This window comes from Ovis canadensis, chromosome 1 (genome assembly GCF_042477335.2).
Source record: "Ovis canadensis isolate MfBH-ARS-UI-01 breed Bighorn chromosome 1, ARS-UI_OviCan_v2, whole genome shotgun sequence".
NCBI classification, from domain to species: Eukaryota; Metazoa; Chordata; class Mammalia; order Artiodactyla; family Bovidae; genus Ovis; species Ovis canadensis.
In genome coordinates, this window is record NC_091245.1 from 218,012,348 (window position 1) to 218,028,358 (window position 16,011).

The window sequence follows — 16,011 nt, forward strand, 5'->3', positions numbered from 1 at the left end:
TAATTTAATACCATTGCAAAGTCACTCTTACCATTTAAAGTAAGATACTCACAGTTTCTGAGGATTAGGGTGTGAACATCTTTGAGGGGCCATTATTCAGGTTATCATAGCACCTGGGTGACCACTGGGTGCTCAGGCTTTGCTGCAGGTTAGTGTATAACATGAGTGGGGCCAAGGCTAAAGGGCAGTCATGTCACCCAGAGAAGAAACCAGTGCGTGATTTGAAGTCACTGAGAACAGACAACGCACACACCAAGCTCAAGTGACACAGCATTTATTCATAGCAAGAGGAGAGAAAACATGCATAAGATCCACCTCCTAGCAATGTGGCAGGCCCCAGGGCCAGCTGATCCACTTAGCAACCAACTCAGGGAGCGTGGCTACACGCCCTCTATTTTGTGCTGCAGTAGAAGGACCCAGACTCTAACCCCACACAGGTGGGCTCTGACTTACAGAAAGCTGAGAGTGTGCTGAGGGCACCGACACAGGCACTTAAGAAAAACAAAGGAGCACATGGAGGGTCTGAAACAGGGAGCTCTATTCCCATGCAAGATGATAAACGCAGCACAGGTGTATGGGCTCTTAGGAGAGCCCATCCGTACGTGGCTGAAAGACCACATGCTCGAGGTTGCCTTTCCCAGTGCATTTTTGATCCCCTTCACCAGGAGCTGGTTTGGGAGCTGCAACTAGGAAGGACAGGAAGAGGGAAATTGCCAAGATGGTGGAGTAGGAAGACTCTGAGCTCACCTCCCATGGGCACACCAGAATTACAACTATTTACAGAGCAACTGTGGATGAGAACAACCTGAAGACTAACAGAATAGATCTACAACTGAAGATATAAAAGAGGATCCACAATAAGAGGCCAGGAGCAGCAAAGGCATGGTGTAGTTAAGACCCACACTTCCAGGTAAGCAACCCACAAACAGGAAGATAATCACAACTGGAAGGATTCTCATGAAGGACTGAAGGGCCCAAGCCCCGCATTGTGTTCCTTAGCCCCATCCTGCGTGGAGAAGATGAACCCCCTAGAATTCCTGGCTTTGAAGGCCAGCAGGGCTAACTTTCAGGAAGGCCAGAGTGCTACAGAAAACAGACTCTGCTCTAAAAGGGAGCTTGCACACTCCAAGATCCAGGGCAGAAGCAGTCCTTTAAAGGGAGCCTGGGCTAGACCCACCCACTGATCTTGGAGAGGTGCTGGAAGCAACCAAAACTCCTGGCAACATAGATGTTGGCAGCAACCTTTTGCGGAGTTCATTCTACCATGAGGACAAAGGTGCTGACTGGCACAATTTTAGAGTCCTTCCTCTAAATTTTTTAGCAGCTGGGACCCAGCCCCCCCACCAGCCCATCTGCCCCAGTCCTGGGAACCCCCGAGGCAAGCAGCCAGCAGGCTGCAGTTGCCCTAGGCCGCTGTCAGTCCCCTAGTTATGTCAGGACTCTGCCTTGCCCACCACCAGGCCAACACTAGCCCCATATCAGCCTCACAGGCAGACAATAGCCCCAGGACACAGCTGGGGTCCTGTCTACCTGGGGGTGCCAGTCATAGAGCACACATTTTGGATTTATTTATTATACAATTTTCCCACAGATAGAAGTGTCTTGAGAAAAGATTTCTTGCACAATGAAAGTGCTGGCAAGCACTGGCCCTGTTCTGCCCTGAGAAGGAACAAAAGCTCCTGGGGGTGGAGGGAGGAAAAAGAAGCCTTATCACACAGAAAGTTAGTTCCCATAAAGAGTCCCTTAACAAGCAGCTCAAGGAACTTGGCTTCAGTTCAGTTTAGTCGCTCAGTTGTGACCCCATGGATCGCAGCACCCCAGGCCTCCCTGTCCATCACTAACTCCCTGTTTACCCAAACTCATGTCCTTTGAGTCAGTGATGCCATCCAACCATTTCATCCTCTGTCGTCCCCTTCTCCTCCTGCCCTCAATCTTTCCCAGCATCAGGATCTTTTCAAATGAGTTAGCTCTTTGCAGCAGGTGGCCAAAGTATTGGAGTTTCAGCTTCAACATCAGTCCTTCCAATGAACACCCAGGACTGATCTCCTTTAGGATGGACTAGTTGGATCTCCTGGCAGTCCAAGGGACTCTCAAGAGTCTTCTCTAAAACCACAATTCAAAAGCATCAATTCTTCAGCCCTCCGCTTTCTTCACAGTCCAACTCTTGCATCCATACATGACCACTGGAAAAACAATAGCTTTGACTAGATGGACCTTTGTTGACAAAGTGATGTCTCTGCTTTACAATATGCTATCTAGGTTGGTCATAACTTTCCTTCCAAGGAGTAAGCGTCTTTTAATTTCATGGCTGCAGTCACCATCTGCAGTGATTTTGGACCCCCAAAATTAAAGTCAGCCACTGTTTCCACTGTTTCCCCATCTTTTTGCCATGAAGTGATGGGACCGGATGCCATTATCTTCGTTTCCTGAATGTTGAGCCAACTTTTTCACTCTCCTCTTTCACTTTCATCAAGAGTCTCTTTAGTTCTTCTTCACTTTCTGCCATAAGGGTGGTGTCATCTGCATATCTGAGGTTATAGATATTTCTCCCGGCAATCTTGATTGCAGCCTGTGCTTCTTCCAGCCCAGCATTTCTCATGATGTACTCTGCATAGAAGTTAAATAAGTAGGGTGACAATATACAGCCTTGACGTACTCCTTTTCCTATTTGGAACCAGTCTGTTGTTCCATGTCCAGTTCTAACTGTTGCTTCCTAACCTGCATACAGACTTCTCAAGAGGCAGGTCAGGTGATCTGGTATTTCCATCTCTTTCAGATAATTTTCCACAGTTTATTATGATCCACACAGTCAAAGGCTTTGGCATAGTCAATAAAGCAGAAATAGATGTTTTTCTGGAACTCTCTTCCTTTTGTGATGATCCAGCGGATGTTAGCAATTTGATCTCTGGCTCCTCTGCCTTTTCTAAAACCAGCTTGAATGTTAAAATAACAGTTACCATTTGAAGATACCAAGTAGGCTAGCAAGTCACTCCCTTCTTCTGAAATTTTGGCTTGATGGTTTAATTTTCACCTTTGAAATTTGTTTCAGTCTTGGGAGACTTGGAGCAATCCCTATCAAGATCTAGCTGAAGAAATTGCCGGATGAGAAACAGTGGCAAGGTAAAGTCTTGTTTCTGTTTTCCGCTACCTTTCCACTCTCCAGGGCTGCCTTCAGTTCAGTTCAGTTGCTCAGTCATGTCTGACTCTTTGCAATCGCATGGACTGCAGCATGCCAGGCTTTCCTATCCATCACCAACCCCTGGAGCTTGCTCAAACTCAAGTGTCCGTTGAGCGGGTGATGCCATCCAACCGTCTCACCCTCTGGGCTGCCTTAACTGGGCTCTAATCGTGCACCAGGGCTTCCCTGGTGGCATAGCAGTAAAGAGTCTGCCTGCAATGCAGGAGACGCGGGTTTGATCCCTGGGTCGGAAAGATCCCCTGGAAAAGGAAATGGCAACTCGCTCCAATAGTCTTGCCTGGAGAATTCCATGGACAGAGGAGCCTGGTGGGCTACAGTCCATGGGGTTGCAAACAGTCAGACACGACTGAGTGATTAAACAACAGCAACAATCCTGCACCACATTCATGTCAAAAAGCTTTGTCCTCTAAAGGAGGGGGAAAAATGGCTTCTCCCTTTTCCCACACCCAGATAACCTCTGTGTTACTCCACCTCATGTATATTCTGTGAAATCTGTAAAAAGAATGGTTTCTGGCTTGCATCACTGAAGCCAAACTACTTACTATGGACATACCCAGTGCACAAATTACACGGGGAACTATACTCAATATCTTGTAATAATCTGTAATGGAAAAAAAGCTGAAAATGAATATATGTGTCACTTTGCTGTACACTTGAAACCAGCACAGCATTATAAGTCAACTATACTGCAATAAAGATTGTAAAAGGGAGTCCTACCTGTGCTTATCCATGCTGGATGATAATGGTCACCAAATGTGAAATATTTTAAAATTTGGAATAGATAAACAGAAGTCTCAGAAATCTTCAACAGATCTTGAAACATCTAAGGAAAATCATGGAAAATGCTTTTCTTGCCTAGATGGATTGATGGGGTGTGTGTGTATGTAGTTGGGGGAGATGAAGCTTACTACCCAAGACCTCACTGAGAAACTCAAGGAAAAAGTCTAAGTGGACACCTCAAGTACCTTTAAAATTCTGGAAAATGGCCCCCAAGACTATCCTCTGGTCTCCACCCTACCCTACACTTGACTAGAGCATAAATCAGGGCAGTTAGGCTTCTCTCCTTCTCTGCTCCCCAAATCCCCTATATCCTCCCTGTTCTGAACCCTTAGGAGCCTCTAGTTAACTATCCCCTGAGACTCCAAGATCCCGTACATCAGGTTGCCTCATAATAAGTTTGAGCCTTCAAGGCATTATCTCTAAAGTCTCAAAACATTTTGGAAGAACCACTCTGGAAATAATGGACTCAATACCTGGAAGATTTGATCTTCATAGCTGGAAACTAGAAATAGCCAACATGAAGCAGCTTCATCCTCAGGCTAAGCCTAGGATAGAGGATAGAGCAACTGCTTTATCAAATAATTTGAGTCTAACAAGTTGCAATGATTCTGAGACTTAAGTAAGTGTAACTCGGAGCAACTTGGCCTTTACATGTGAAGTAATTTTTGTTTTTACAGATTTAATTCCACAGGAACTTAAATATAATAACATAATAATACTTTATAGAATATTAAAGGCAGAATTGGTTTGCCCTGCTGGGACTTATGCATTTGAATCTTAAACATACCATCATTTGGTTACTGGTGATGGTGGCTTGAATGAAATTTATACACAGAACTTTACAGATTCAGTAGCTGACTTTTCCCCTCCTGTCTCTTAAGGGACTTTTGTTCTTCTCTGAAATAAAGCTAAAATTCTTCTAAAACCTGAGAATGTCACCAAAGGAATATGAACAACCTCAAATTGAAAAGGAACAAAAAATCACACATTAGGTAAGTGTTTTATAACATGTTAAGAAATGAGTGATTGTGAATGATTGTAGGCCAAAACAAGCTGGCAATGTATTCATAGTGAGATGTATAATAACAAGTGAAAGAAAATTGTGAACTTCATCCTATCATCTCTTTTAAATATATATATATATTATTTATTCTCAGCTATGCTGGGTTTTTGTTGCTGCACTCAGGCTTTCTCTAGTTGTGAAGAGCTGGGCTACTCTTTGCTGTGGTTCATGGGCTTCTCAGCACGGTTTTTCCTCTTGTTGCAGAGCATGGGATCTAGGGCACTTGGGCTTCAGTAGCTGTGGCACACAAGCTTAGTTGCCCTGTGGGGTATGGGACATGTGGAATTATCCTGGATCATAGGCTGGACCTGTGTCCCCTGCACTGGCAGGCGGATTCTTAACCACGTACAACCAGGCAAGTCCCTATCATCTTACCGTTTGTATTAATGGTATTATTGTTTCAGAATCACTTTCTTTTTATAGTTAGGTAAAAACTATTAGCAATAATATTTATTTTGTTAAAAATCAAGATTTTGTTTCAGCATAAAAGAAATGGAAATAATTATAGAAAATAATTTAAGAAATAACACAATAGTGTTAGAACTGAATTTGAAAGATCAGTATAAATACATGCCTTAAAAGGAAGCAAAATGTATCTTTTCTAGGATAATCCACTAAAATTGTTTTCTAAAACTGGCATCCAAGATGGACTGCACTAGTATGTACATTTAGTATACACGTTATAGTTTATAATGCCATCTTTCCACCCAAACAAACCAGGGCATCTTGGAAAAATAACCAATTCCATGCCTGGGCCTAGAAAGGTGTAAGAGGCAGAAGACAGGGAAACTTCCCAAGATAAACCTGCATAGGTGCTTTAAATTTTTTTTGTTTTCTTTTTTCATTTTGACAGAATTTCTGTCTTACAGAGAAGTTGCAAGATTATTACAAAGAATTCCTGAATGCTCTTCATCCCAATTTCCCAAATGTTAATATTTTAGTGCATTTGCTTCACATTTCTCTCTCAATATCCATTCTGAAATATTTGAAAATAAATTTGAGGCATGATACCTATTACCACTAAATACCTTTGTACATTCTTTTGTATAATCACACAATAATGAAAACCAGGAAATTAACACTGATACAATTTTGTTATCTAATATACAGATCTTATTCTGATGTGGCAAGTTATTCTGATAATGTCTTTTATAACAAATGAAAATCTTGGATCATGCATTGCATACAATTAATATGTCATTTATGTCTCCATTAATCTGAAACGGTTCCTCAGATCTCCTGTGTTTTAGGACATAAACATTTTTGAAGTGTGCAGGCCAGTTATTTTGTGGAATGTCCCTCAGCATGGGTTTGTCTGACTGCCTAACCATGGATTACTTGTCTTTGTGAGGAATGTCACTCAAGTGTTGCTGTCTTCTCTGTGCCTCATACCAGGAAGTCCATGATGTTGCTTTATCCCTTTACTGATGATGTTGACTTTGGCCAGTTGTTTAAAGTGGTGTGGTAAAAGTTATTTTCTGTATGTTTCTTCTTTATATTTCAGTTTGCTTTGTTGGCGGTTATAAAGGAGACAACTAAGTCATATTTTTTAGTAACTAAAAGTAAAAAAAAATCAGAAAATTTTCTAGCAGAAATTATATTTGAGAAATTAGTATATAAACTGGGAAAGCACTTAAATAAATGTAAAGGATTAAAAAATTTAAAAAAATTTTTAAAGAAACTAAAAGAAAACAAAAATAAATAAAGGTAAAGGATTGTTATTAGTTTAGATAATTACTCTTTTAACATTTCCCAAGAAAAAGTTATTTAATGTGTGAAAGAGTAAACCACTCAGCTTTTTCACCTGGATTTTGTCAAGTAAAACAATCATGTGAAAGTAGCATCAGTCCAAAGTCAAATGCCCTAGAACTCCTGATGAAGGATAATTTCTATTTTTCTCAAAGTCTTCTGTTTCATGACTCATTCACTTATACCTTGGACAAATTCCCTAGAGTCTCTGAGTTTTAATTTCTTTTTCTATAAAACAGAGAAAGAGGAGGGGGAGAGAGAGAAAAAAAAGAGGGGGAGGGAGAGAGAGAAAAAGGGAGAGGCCCTCAGGTTCCAGAATAGTTGGGAAGAACAAATAAAAAGTACAAGGCACTGAGTGTGATGCATAATATTTGAGTTGTCACTGTGAAAAAGAAAACAAGTTATTGTGGAAGTGGTTCCTATTCTTAGGTTCTGTGGGTCCCTATAAGATAGGTAGGATAAGCATTTGTTACTATCTCCATTTTAGAAGTGATAACTGTCTCCAAGATGACCTAAATCAAACTAGACGTGGGGCTCATGCCTGCTTTGGGGTTACTGTTTTATTGTTGTTTCTTTTACATTATGGCCATGAACTTTTGTGTTTAAGGAATTCATTTCACATTTGATACATATATGGTTTTGTTTATGTTTTTTCATAGATTTCACTCAGATTAAAGTGTGATCATCCAGGGGATTCTCTGGTGGTCCAGTGGTTAGAACTCGATGCTTTTATGGTCATCACCCAGTTTCAATTTCTGGTTAGGGAACTAAGATCTGCAAGCCATGAGGTATGGGCAAAGAAAAAGAGAAGTGATCTTGCAAAAGATAATAATAGCCTCTACTTCTCTATTTAATATAAATTAAATTTTGTTCACTTATCTGCTTTATTGACTAAGCCAAAGCCATTGACTGTGTGGATCCCAATAAACTGTGGAAAATTCTGAAAGAGATGGGAATACCAGACCACCTGACCAGCCTCTTGAGAAGTCTGTATGCAGGTCAGGAAGCAACAGTTAGAACTGGACATGGAACAACAGACTGGTTCCAAATAGGAAAAGGAGTACGTCAAGGCTGTATATTGTCACCCTACTTATTTAACTCATATGCAAAGTACATCATGAGAAACACTGGGCTGGAAGAAGCACAAGCTGGAATCAAGATTGCCGGGAGAAATATCTATAACCTCAGATATGCAGATGACACCACCCTTATTGCAGAAAGTGAAGAAGAACTAAAAAGCCTCTTGATGAAAGTGAAAGAGGAAAGTGAAAAAGTTGGCTTAAAGCTCAACATTCAGGAAACGAAGATAATGGCATCCGGTCCCATCACTTCATGGCAAAAAGATGGGGAAACAGTGGAAACAGTGGCTGACTTTATCTTTGGGGGGTCCAAATCACTGCAGATGGTGACTGCAGCCATGAAATTAAAACACGCTTACTCCTTGGAAGGAAAGTTATGACCAACCTAGATAGCATATTCAAAAGCAGAGACATTACTTTGCCAACAAAGGTCCGTCTAGTCAAGGCTATGGTTTTTCCAGTAGTCATGTATGGATGTGAGAGTTGGACTATAAAGAAAGCTGAGCCCAGAAGAATTGATGCTTTTGAACTGCGGTATTGGAGAAGACTCTTGAGAGTCCCTTGGACTGCCAGGAGATCCAACCAGTCCATCCTAAAGGAGATCAGTCCTGGGTGTTCATTGGAAGGACTGATGTTGAAGCTGAAACTCCAATACTTTGGCCACCTGCTGCAAAGAGCTGACTCATTTGAAAAGACCCTGATGCCAGGAAAGAATGAAGGCAGGAGAAGGGGATGACAGAGGATGAGATGGTTGGGTGGCATCACTGACACAATGGACGTGGGTTTGGGTGAACTCCAGGAATTGTTGATGGACAGGGAGGACTGGTGTGCTGCAGTTCATGGGGTCGCTAAGATTCAGACATGAGTGAGCAACTGAACTGAACTGTTCGCTTATCATCTGCATTGAAAAGAAAGTTCTTAATACCATGAGCAGTGACCTGAATATGACTGCAAAACAAAGTCATATATCAGTATTGGAGGTAACAGCAGTAAATAATCCTCTGATCTGAATTCAGGGGCATTCTCACCAATTATGCTGGCCGAAAGTACAGCAACATTTCTGTTACCCAGAGCAATCTCCACTTGACTAGTAACCATGAAGATATGTGATTCATTCTGCTGAAAATATATTAACTTGAAATCTCACCCAGGAGAGACCAGTAAGTATGTTTCTGTGGCATTCCATTTTCTAATTGCAGCTTCACTTTTATCAAACTCTTTCTCATATCTAGATCTTTAACTTATAAATACAGTTGCCAAAACATGAAGAAAAATTTATTAGTTTTCTTTGGTTGGCCATTTTCTTTGGCTTGGTGTTACATAATCCAGAAGTGAAAGAGAATTAGAACATGGATAAATAGTTAAACTTCAATTGTTTACCAATTTGAAAAAGGCCCAATTAGTACGAAAGAATTCTCATAGAAGGCTCTCAAGTCAGTGTCTATTCCTGGAACTTTCCCTACCTCAGGGAACCCAGGAGCAGGATAGCAAACCCACCCAATCATGCCACTTCATTCCCATCCCCCATGTCACACTCTCCCCCTTACCCCCTCCCCCCACCTCTCTCTCTCTCCCTTTGGTTCTGCTTTCTGTTTCCTGACTAATTCCTCCTTTTGTGAAAACAATCTAGCTGCAACTTTAAAAGAAAGGTTAGATGCTGACAACCTTAAAACAACTTCTGAGAGAAAACTTGTGTGTAAAAAAGTATATGTAAACGTTTTTCTTCTTTTATGTAAATGCAGATGTTTCTTTCTTCTTTAGCAACATAAGACTGTTATTATTAGGATTCCTGATTAATTTATACCAACTTGCTTTTCATCACCAAGGCTAGCCTGTAATCAAAGTGTAAAATGGGTGGTTTTGTTTCATTTCCTCCCTTTCAAGAATATGTTTTCTGTTTGACTCTGATAATTATTCACAGGTATTATTCAGGTATTCAGATTCTGTAGATTTTTTTAGTCAATGGCAAAAGCACTTAGACAAACTCATTCCAGGTCCAGGAACCCTAGAGAGCTTTAAATAAGGTGAACACGATGAATCCGAAGAGACCATACTGAAATACATTATAATTAAATTGTCAAAGTTTAGAGACAAGGAAAGAATCTTAAAAGCATCGAGAGAGACAACCTGTATATATAAGGGAAAGAAAGTGAAGTCGCTCAGTCATGTCTGACTGTGACCCCATGGACTGTAGCCTAGCAGGCTCCTCTGTCCATGGGATTTTCCAGGCAATAGTACTGGAGTGGATTACCATTTCCTTCTCCAGGGGATCTTCCCGACCCAGGGATCGAACCCAGGTCTCCCACATTGTAGAGAGACGCTTTACCGTCTGAGCCACCAGGAAAGTATAAGGGAATCTCCATATAACTATCAGCAAACTTTTTAGCAGAAAATTTTCAGGCCAGAGGAGAGTGGCAAGATATATTCAGAGTTTTTGAAATAAAAGAAACTGCCAACAAAAAATACTATATTCAGCAAAACTGTTTTTCAAAAATGAATAAGAGATAGACTTTTCCAGATTAACAAAAGCTGAGGAAGTTCATCACCATTAAACCCACCTTACAAGAAATACTAAAAGGAGTTCTTCAATTTGAAATAAAAAGATGTTAAACAGCAACAATATGGTAGCATAAGAAAGAGTGCAAAACTTGTTGATAAATATATGGATAAATACAGAATATTATTGTAATGATGGTAGATATTAAGAATAACTATAACTTTAAAGATGTTAATGGGCACACAGTACAAACAGATATAAATTGTGGCATTAATAACCAAGTACATGTGGTACAGGAAACTGTTCTGGTGGATCAGATGGTAAAGTGTCTGCCTGCAATGTGGGAGACCTGGGTTCAATCCCTAGGTTGGGAAGATCCCCTGGAGAAGAAAATGGCAACCCACTCCAGTACGCTTGCCTCCTGGAAAATCCCATGGATGGAGGAGCCTGGTAGGCTACAGTCCATGGGACTGCAAAGAGTCGGAGACGACTGAGTGAAATCACTTTCACTTTCACTGTGGTACGGAGAGAAGTAAACATGTAGAGTTTTTATATGTGATTGAAAGTAAGTTCTCATCAACTTAAACTTTATAAGACTATGGTAAGCTCTATGTGAAAAAAGCTGAGCGCCGAAGAATTGATGGTTTTGAACTGTGGTGTAGAGGAAGACTCTTGAGAGTCCCTTGGACTGCAAGGAGGTCCAACCAGTCCATCCTAAAGGAGTTCAGTCTTGGGTGTTCATTGGAAGGACTGATGCTGAAGCTGAAACTCCAATACTTTGGCCACCTCATGCAAAGATTCGATTCATTGGAAAAGACCCTGATGCTGGGAGGGATTGGGGGCAGGAGGAGAAGGGGACGATAGAGGATGAGATGGCTGGATGGCATCACTGACTCAATGGACATAAGTTTGGGTGAACTCTGGCAGTTGGTAATGGACAGGGAGGCCTGGCGTGCTGCGATTCATGGGGTCACAAAGAGGACACAATTGAGTGACTGAACTGAACTGAACTGATGGTAACTATAAAGAAAATATCTATAGAAGCTACACAAAAGAAAAAGAGAAAGAAATCAAAGCATATCAATATAGAAAATAAATATGAGAAAAGCAAGGGAAAAAAGATGAAAGAGCTACAAAAGCAAACAAAACAACAAAATCGCAATAATAAATCCTTTTACAATAATTACATTAAATGTACATGAATTAAATTCCCTAATCAAAAGACACAGAATGGATGAATGGATATAAGAATAAGGTATAACAAAGTTGATAAACTATCAACAAGGAACTCACTTTAGGTCTAAAGACACACGTAGACTGAAAGTGAAGATATGGCAAAAGATATTCCATGCAAATTATAACCAGAAAACAGCATGAGTGGCTATACTTTTGTCAGACAACATAGGCATTGAGTCAAAAACTGTCCCAAAAAATAACCTGTAACAAGAGACTAAGAAAGATGTTATATAATGATAAAAGATCAGTTCAACAGGAAGATACAATCTCCTTTCAATATCAGAGCCCTCAATATATGAAGCAAACATTGACAGAACTAGAGAAGAAATAGACAGCAATACTCTAATATTATAGTATATAGAGGTTCAATATCTCACTTTTAATAGTGGCTAGAGTAGCCAGACAGAAAAATCAACAAAGAAACAGTGGACTTTAAGAACACTATAGACCAAATAGACCTCACAGATAGATATAGAACATCCCACCCACAGCAGCAGCATATATATTCTTCTCAAGTGTTCACAGAACATTTTCAAGGATAGATCACGTATTAATCACAAAACAAGCAGACAACTTATCTGATTCCACAGGTTCATAGCTGGAAAGGAATTTTGGTTCAGGATGAATCATACTTGATTTAGATATTTAGATGAGATTTGGGATTTAGAGTTGATGTTCAGAGTCAAGACTTTGGGGCTGTTGGAATTGGAGGGTGAATGTATTTTGCATGTGAAAGGACATGAATTGGGGGAAGCAGAATATTATGGGCTGGATCGCATGCCCCCAAAATTCATACGTTGAAGCCCTAACCCTTAGTGCTTCAGAATGTGTATGTGGAGATCGGACTTTTAAAGATTAAGTTAAAATGAGGCGTCACGCTATGCCCTAATCCAATCTGACTGGTATCTCTATAAGAAGAGAAAATTTAGACTCACACCAGATATGCGCCTGCACAGAGGAAAGATCATGTAGAGACATAGCAAAAGGCAGTCATCTGCAAGCCTAGGAGAGAAGTTTCAGAAAAAAACAAACCTGCTGACATCTCAGCCTTTGAGTTCTAGTCTCCAGAACGGTGAGAAGATTCATTTCTGTTGTTTAAGCCATGCAGTCCCTGGTGTTTTGTTATGGTAGCCCTAGTGGACTAGTACAGGAGTCTACTGTGGACCTCTGTCTCACCATGTGACCTTATCAGGACCCTCCTGCTCTCCAGGCTGTGGTTTCCAGTTTGGATTCAGTGGAATATGAAGCCATCGCCTTCCCTGGTGGCTCAGGCAGTAAAGACTCTGCCTGCAATGCAAGAGCCCGAAGTGCGATCCCTGGGTCAGGAAGATCCCCTGGAGAAGGGAATGGCAACCCACTCCAGTATTCATGCCTGGAGAATTTCATGGACAGAGGTACTGTCCATGGGGTCACAAAGAGTTGGATATGACTAACACTTTCACTTTCAGAATTATCATTGATTTTGGTCTGATAAATGTTACTGTGAGAGGATAATCACTAAACAGGTGTGCTTCTGTTTTTTAATTTGACTTCCCATTGTTTCTCATCTCTAAAAGCAGAGAGGTTATAATTAGGTGCTTGTGTCTAAAATCCTTCAGCATCTGTACTTATTTGCCAGGCCTACTATAACAGTATCACAAAGTTGATAGCTTAAACAACAGAAATTTGTTGTCTCATAGCTCTGGAGGCTGCACGTCTGACGTGTTAACAGGATTGGCTCCTTCTGAGGGCTGTGAGAAAGAATCTGTTACTGCCTCTCCCCTAGCTTCTGGAGTTTTGCTGACAGTTTTTGGCATTCCTTGGTATATAGAAGCATCACCCTGATCTCCGTTTCTGCCTTCAGCTTCAGGCGGCATTCTTCTGTATGCATGTCTGTGCCAAATGCCCTCAGCACCAATCATTGGATTAACTTGTGTGTTAGTCTCTCAATTGTGTCTGATCCTTTGCAACTTATGGACTGTAGACCACCAGGCTCCACCGTCCATGGGATTTTCCAGGCAAGAATATTGGAGTGGGTTGCCATTTCCTCCTCCAGGGGATCTTCCCAACCCATGGATCAAACCCACGTCTCCTGTGTCTCCTGCATTGCAGACGTATTCTTTACCCGCTGAGCCATCGAGGGTCTACTCTAATGACCTCATATTAACTTAATTACCTCTGTAGCGACCCTGTCTCCAAATCAGGTCACATTCTGAGATACTAGGTATTAGGAGTCCCCCATAAGAACTTGGGAGTGAATACAATTCAACCCATAAAAAACAGCATCCCTAATGGTTCACCTCCCATCTACCAAAGAAATGATTGCAGAGAATCTTCCAGGTCAGCTTCCTGCCATGGTTCATCTCACATCCACATGTCCATCCTGGGTTCTCTTGCCTGCTGCTTTGTGCCTATTACCTGATTCTTTCTCTCTGAAAGCTCCAGAGTCAGCAACAACTCAATCCATTCGATAATCATCCTCACCTTCCATTGGAGGTTATGACAGTGCAGGTGCATATTTTCCCCCAGCCTCCCTTAGATCCATATTCTTAAGCCCATGGACATGCCCATTTTAAAAAACCCATGCGGGCCCAAAACTCCCCACCTGAGTCAAAACTCTAGATCCCTCCATCCCAACCCCATGCTCATCTGAGAGGAGGGTATGAACCAGAAAATTCACAGATCCTGAGAAGGTAGATTTAAAAATGACCTCTAAACAACAGGCAGATATAGGCCAAGGAGAAACACCTCAGTTTGTAAAAACATTTATTTTGCCATGCCCTATCTCCTTCCTGTTGTTGCACCACTAAGTCCTGTCTGACTCTTTGCAACCCCATGGACTACAGCATGTCCACCTTCTTTATCCTTCACTATCTCCCTGAGTTTGCTCAGATACATGTCCATTGAGTTGGTGATGCTATCTAACCATCTCATTCTCTGTCGCTGTCTTTTCTCTTTGCCTTCAATCTTTCCCAGCATCAGGGTCTTTTCCAATGAGTCATCTCTTTGCATCAGATGGCCAAAGTATTGGAGCTACAGCTTTAGCATCCGGCCTTCCAATGAATATTCAGGGTTGATTTCCTTTAGGATAGACTAGTTTGATCTCCTTGATGTCCAAGAGACTCTCAAGAGTATTTCCCAGCACCACAGTTTGAAAGCATCAATTCTTCAGTGCTCAACCTTCTTTATGGTCCAGTTCTCACATCTGTATATGGCTATTGGAAAAATCATAGCTCTGACTAGACAGACCTTTGTCGGCAAAGGGATGTCTCTGCTTTTTAATACACTATCTAGATTTGTCACAGTTTTTCTTCCAAAGAGCAAGTGTCTTTTAATTTCATGGCTGCAATCAACATCCACAGTGATTTTGGAGCCTAAGAAAATAAAATGTCACTGCTTCCACTTTTTCTTATCTATTTGCCATGAAGTGATGGAATAAGATGCCATGATCTTAATTTTTTAAAATATTAAGTTTTAAGCCAATTTTTTCAGTCTCCTCTTCCACCTTCATCAAGAGACTCTCTGTTTCTCCTCACTTTCTGCCATTAGAGTGGTATCATCTGCAAATCTGAGGTTGCTGATAATTCTCCCAGCAATCTTGATTCCAGCTTATGCTTCATCCAACCTGGCATTTCACATGATGTACTCTGCATATAAGTTAAATAAGCAGAGTGACAATATATATCCTTGACGTACTCCTTTCCCAATTTTGAACCAGGCCGTTGTTCCATGTACAGTTCTAACTGCTTCTTGACCTGCATACAGGTTTCTCAGGAGACAAGTAAGATGGTCTGGTATTCCCATCTCTTTAAGAATTTTCCAGTTTGTTGTGATCCACACTGTCAAAGGCTTTAGTGTAGTCAATGAAGCATAAGTAGATGTTTTCTGGAACTCCCTTGCTTTCTCTGTGACCCAAGGGATGTTGGCAGTTGGCAATTTGATCTCTGGGTCCTCTGCCTTTTCTAAATCCAGCTTGAACATCTGGAAGTTTTTGTTTCACATACTGCTGAAGCCTAGTTTGAAGAATTTTGAGCATAACCTTACTAGCATGCAAAATGAACACAATTGTATGGTGATTTGTACATTCTTTGGTATTGCCATCTTTGGGGAATTGAATGAAAACTGATCTTTTCCAGTCTTGTGGCCACTGCTGAGTTTTCCAAACTTGCTGCTATACTGAATGCAGCACTTAAAGAGCATCATCTTTCAGGATTTGAAATAGCTCAGCTGGAATTCCATCACCTCCACTGGCTTTGTTTGTAGTAATGCTTCCTAATGCCCACTTGATTTCACATTCCAGGATGTCTGGCTCTAGGTTGAGTGACCACATCATCATGCTTATCCAGGTCATTAAGACCTTTTTTGTATAGTTCTTCTGTATATTCTTGCCACCTCTTTTAATCTGTTTTGCTTCGTTAGGTCCTTGCCA

At 41.1% G+C, this 16,011-nt stretch overlaps 1 long non-coding RNA gene across 2 annotated transcripts; it reads left to right on the top strand.

The window, feature by feature from the left end:
• Nucleotides 1–1,731: 1,731 nt before the first annotated feature.
• LOC138423673 (uncharacterized) lies at nucleotides 1,732–6,067 on the top strand. Of its 2 annotated transcripts, XR_011250395.1 has the most exons (5): nucleotides 1,732–2,259; nucleotides 3,050–3,120; nucleotides 4,861–4,971; nucleotides 5,247–5,397; nucleotides 5,896–6,067. It is a non-coding gene; the product is annotated as an uncharacterized lncRNA (long non-coding RNA). The 2 variants fall into 2 exon arrangements; XR_011250396.1 differs by lacking the exon at nucleotides 1,732–2,259 and having other exon boundaries at nucleotides 3,040–3,120.
• Nucleotides 6,068–16,011: the final 9,944 nt, after the last annotated feature.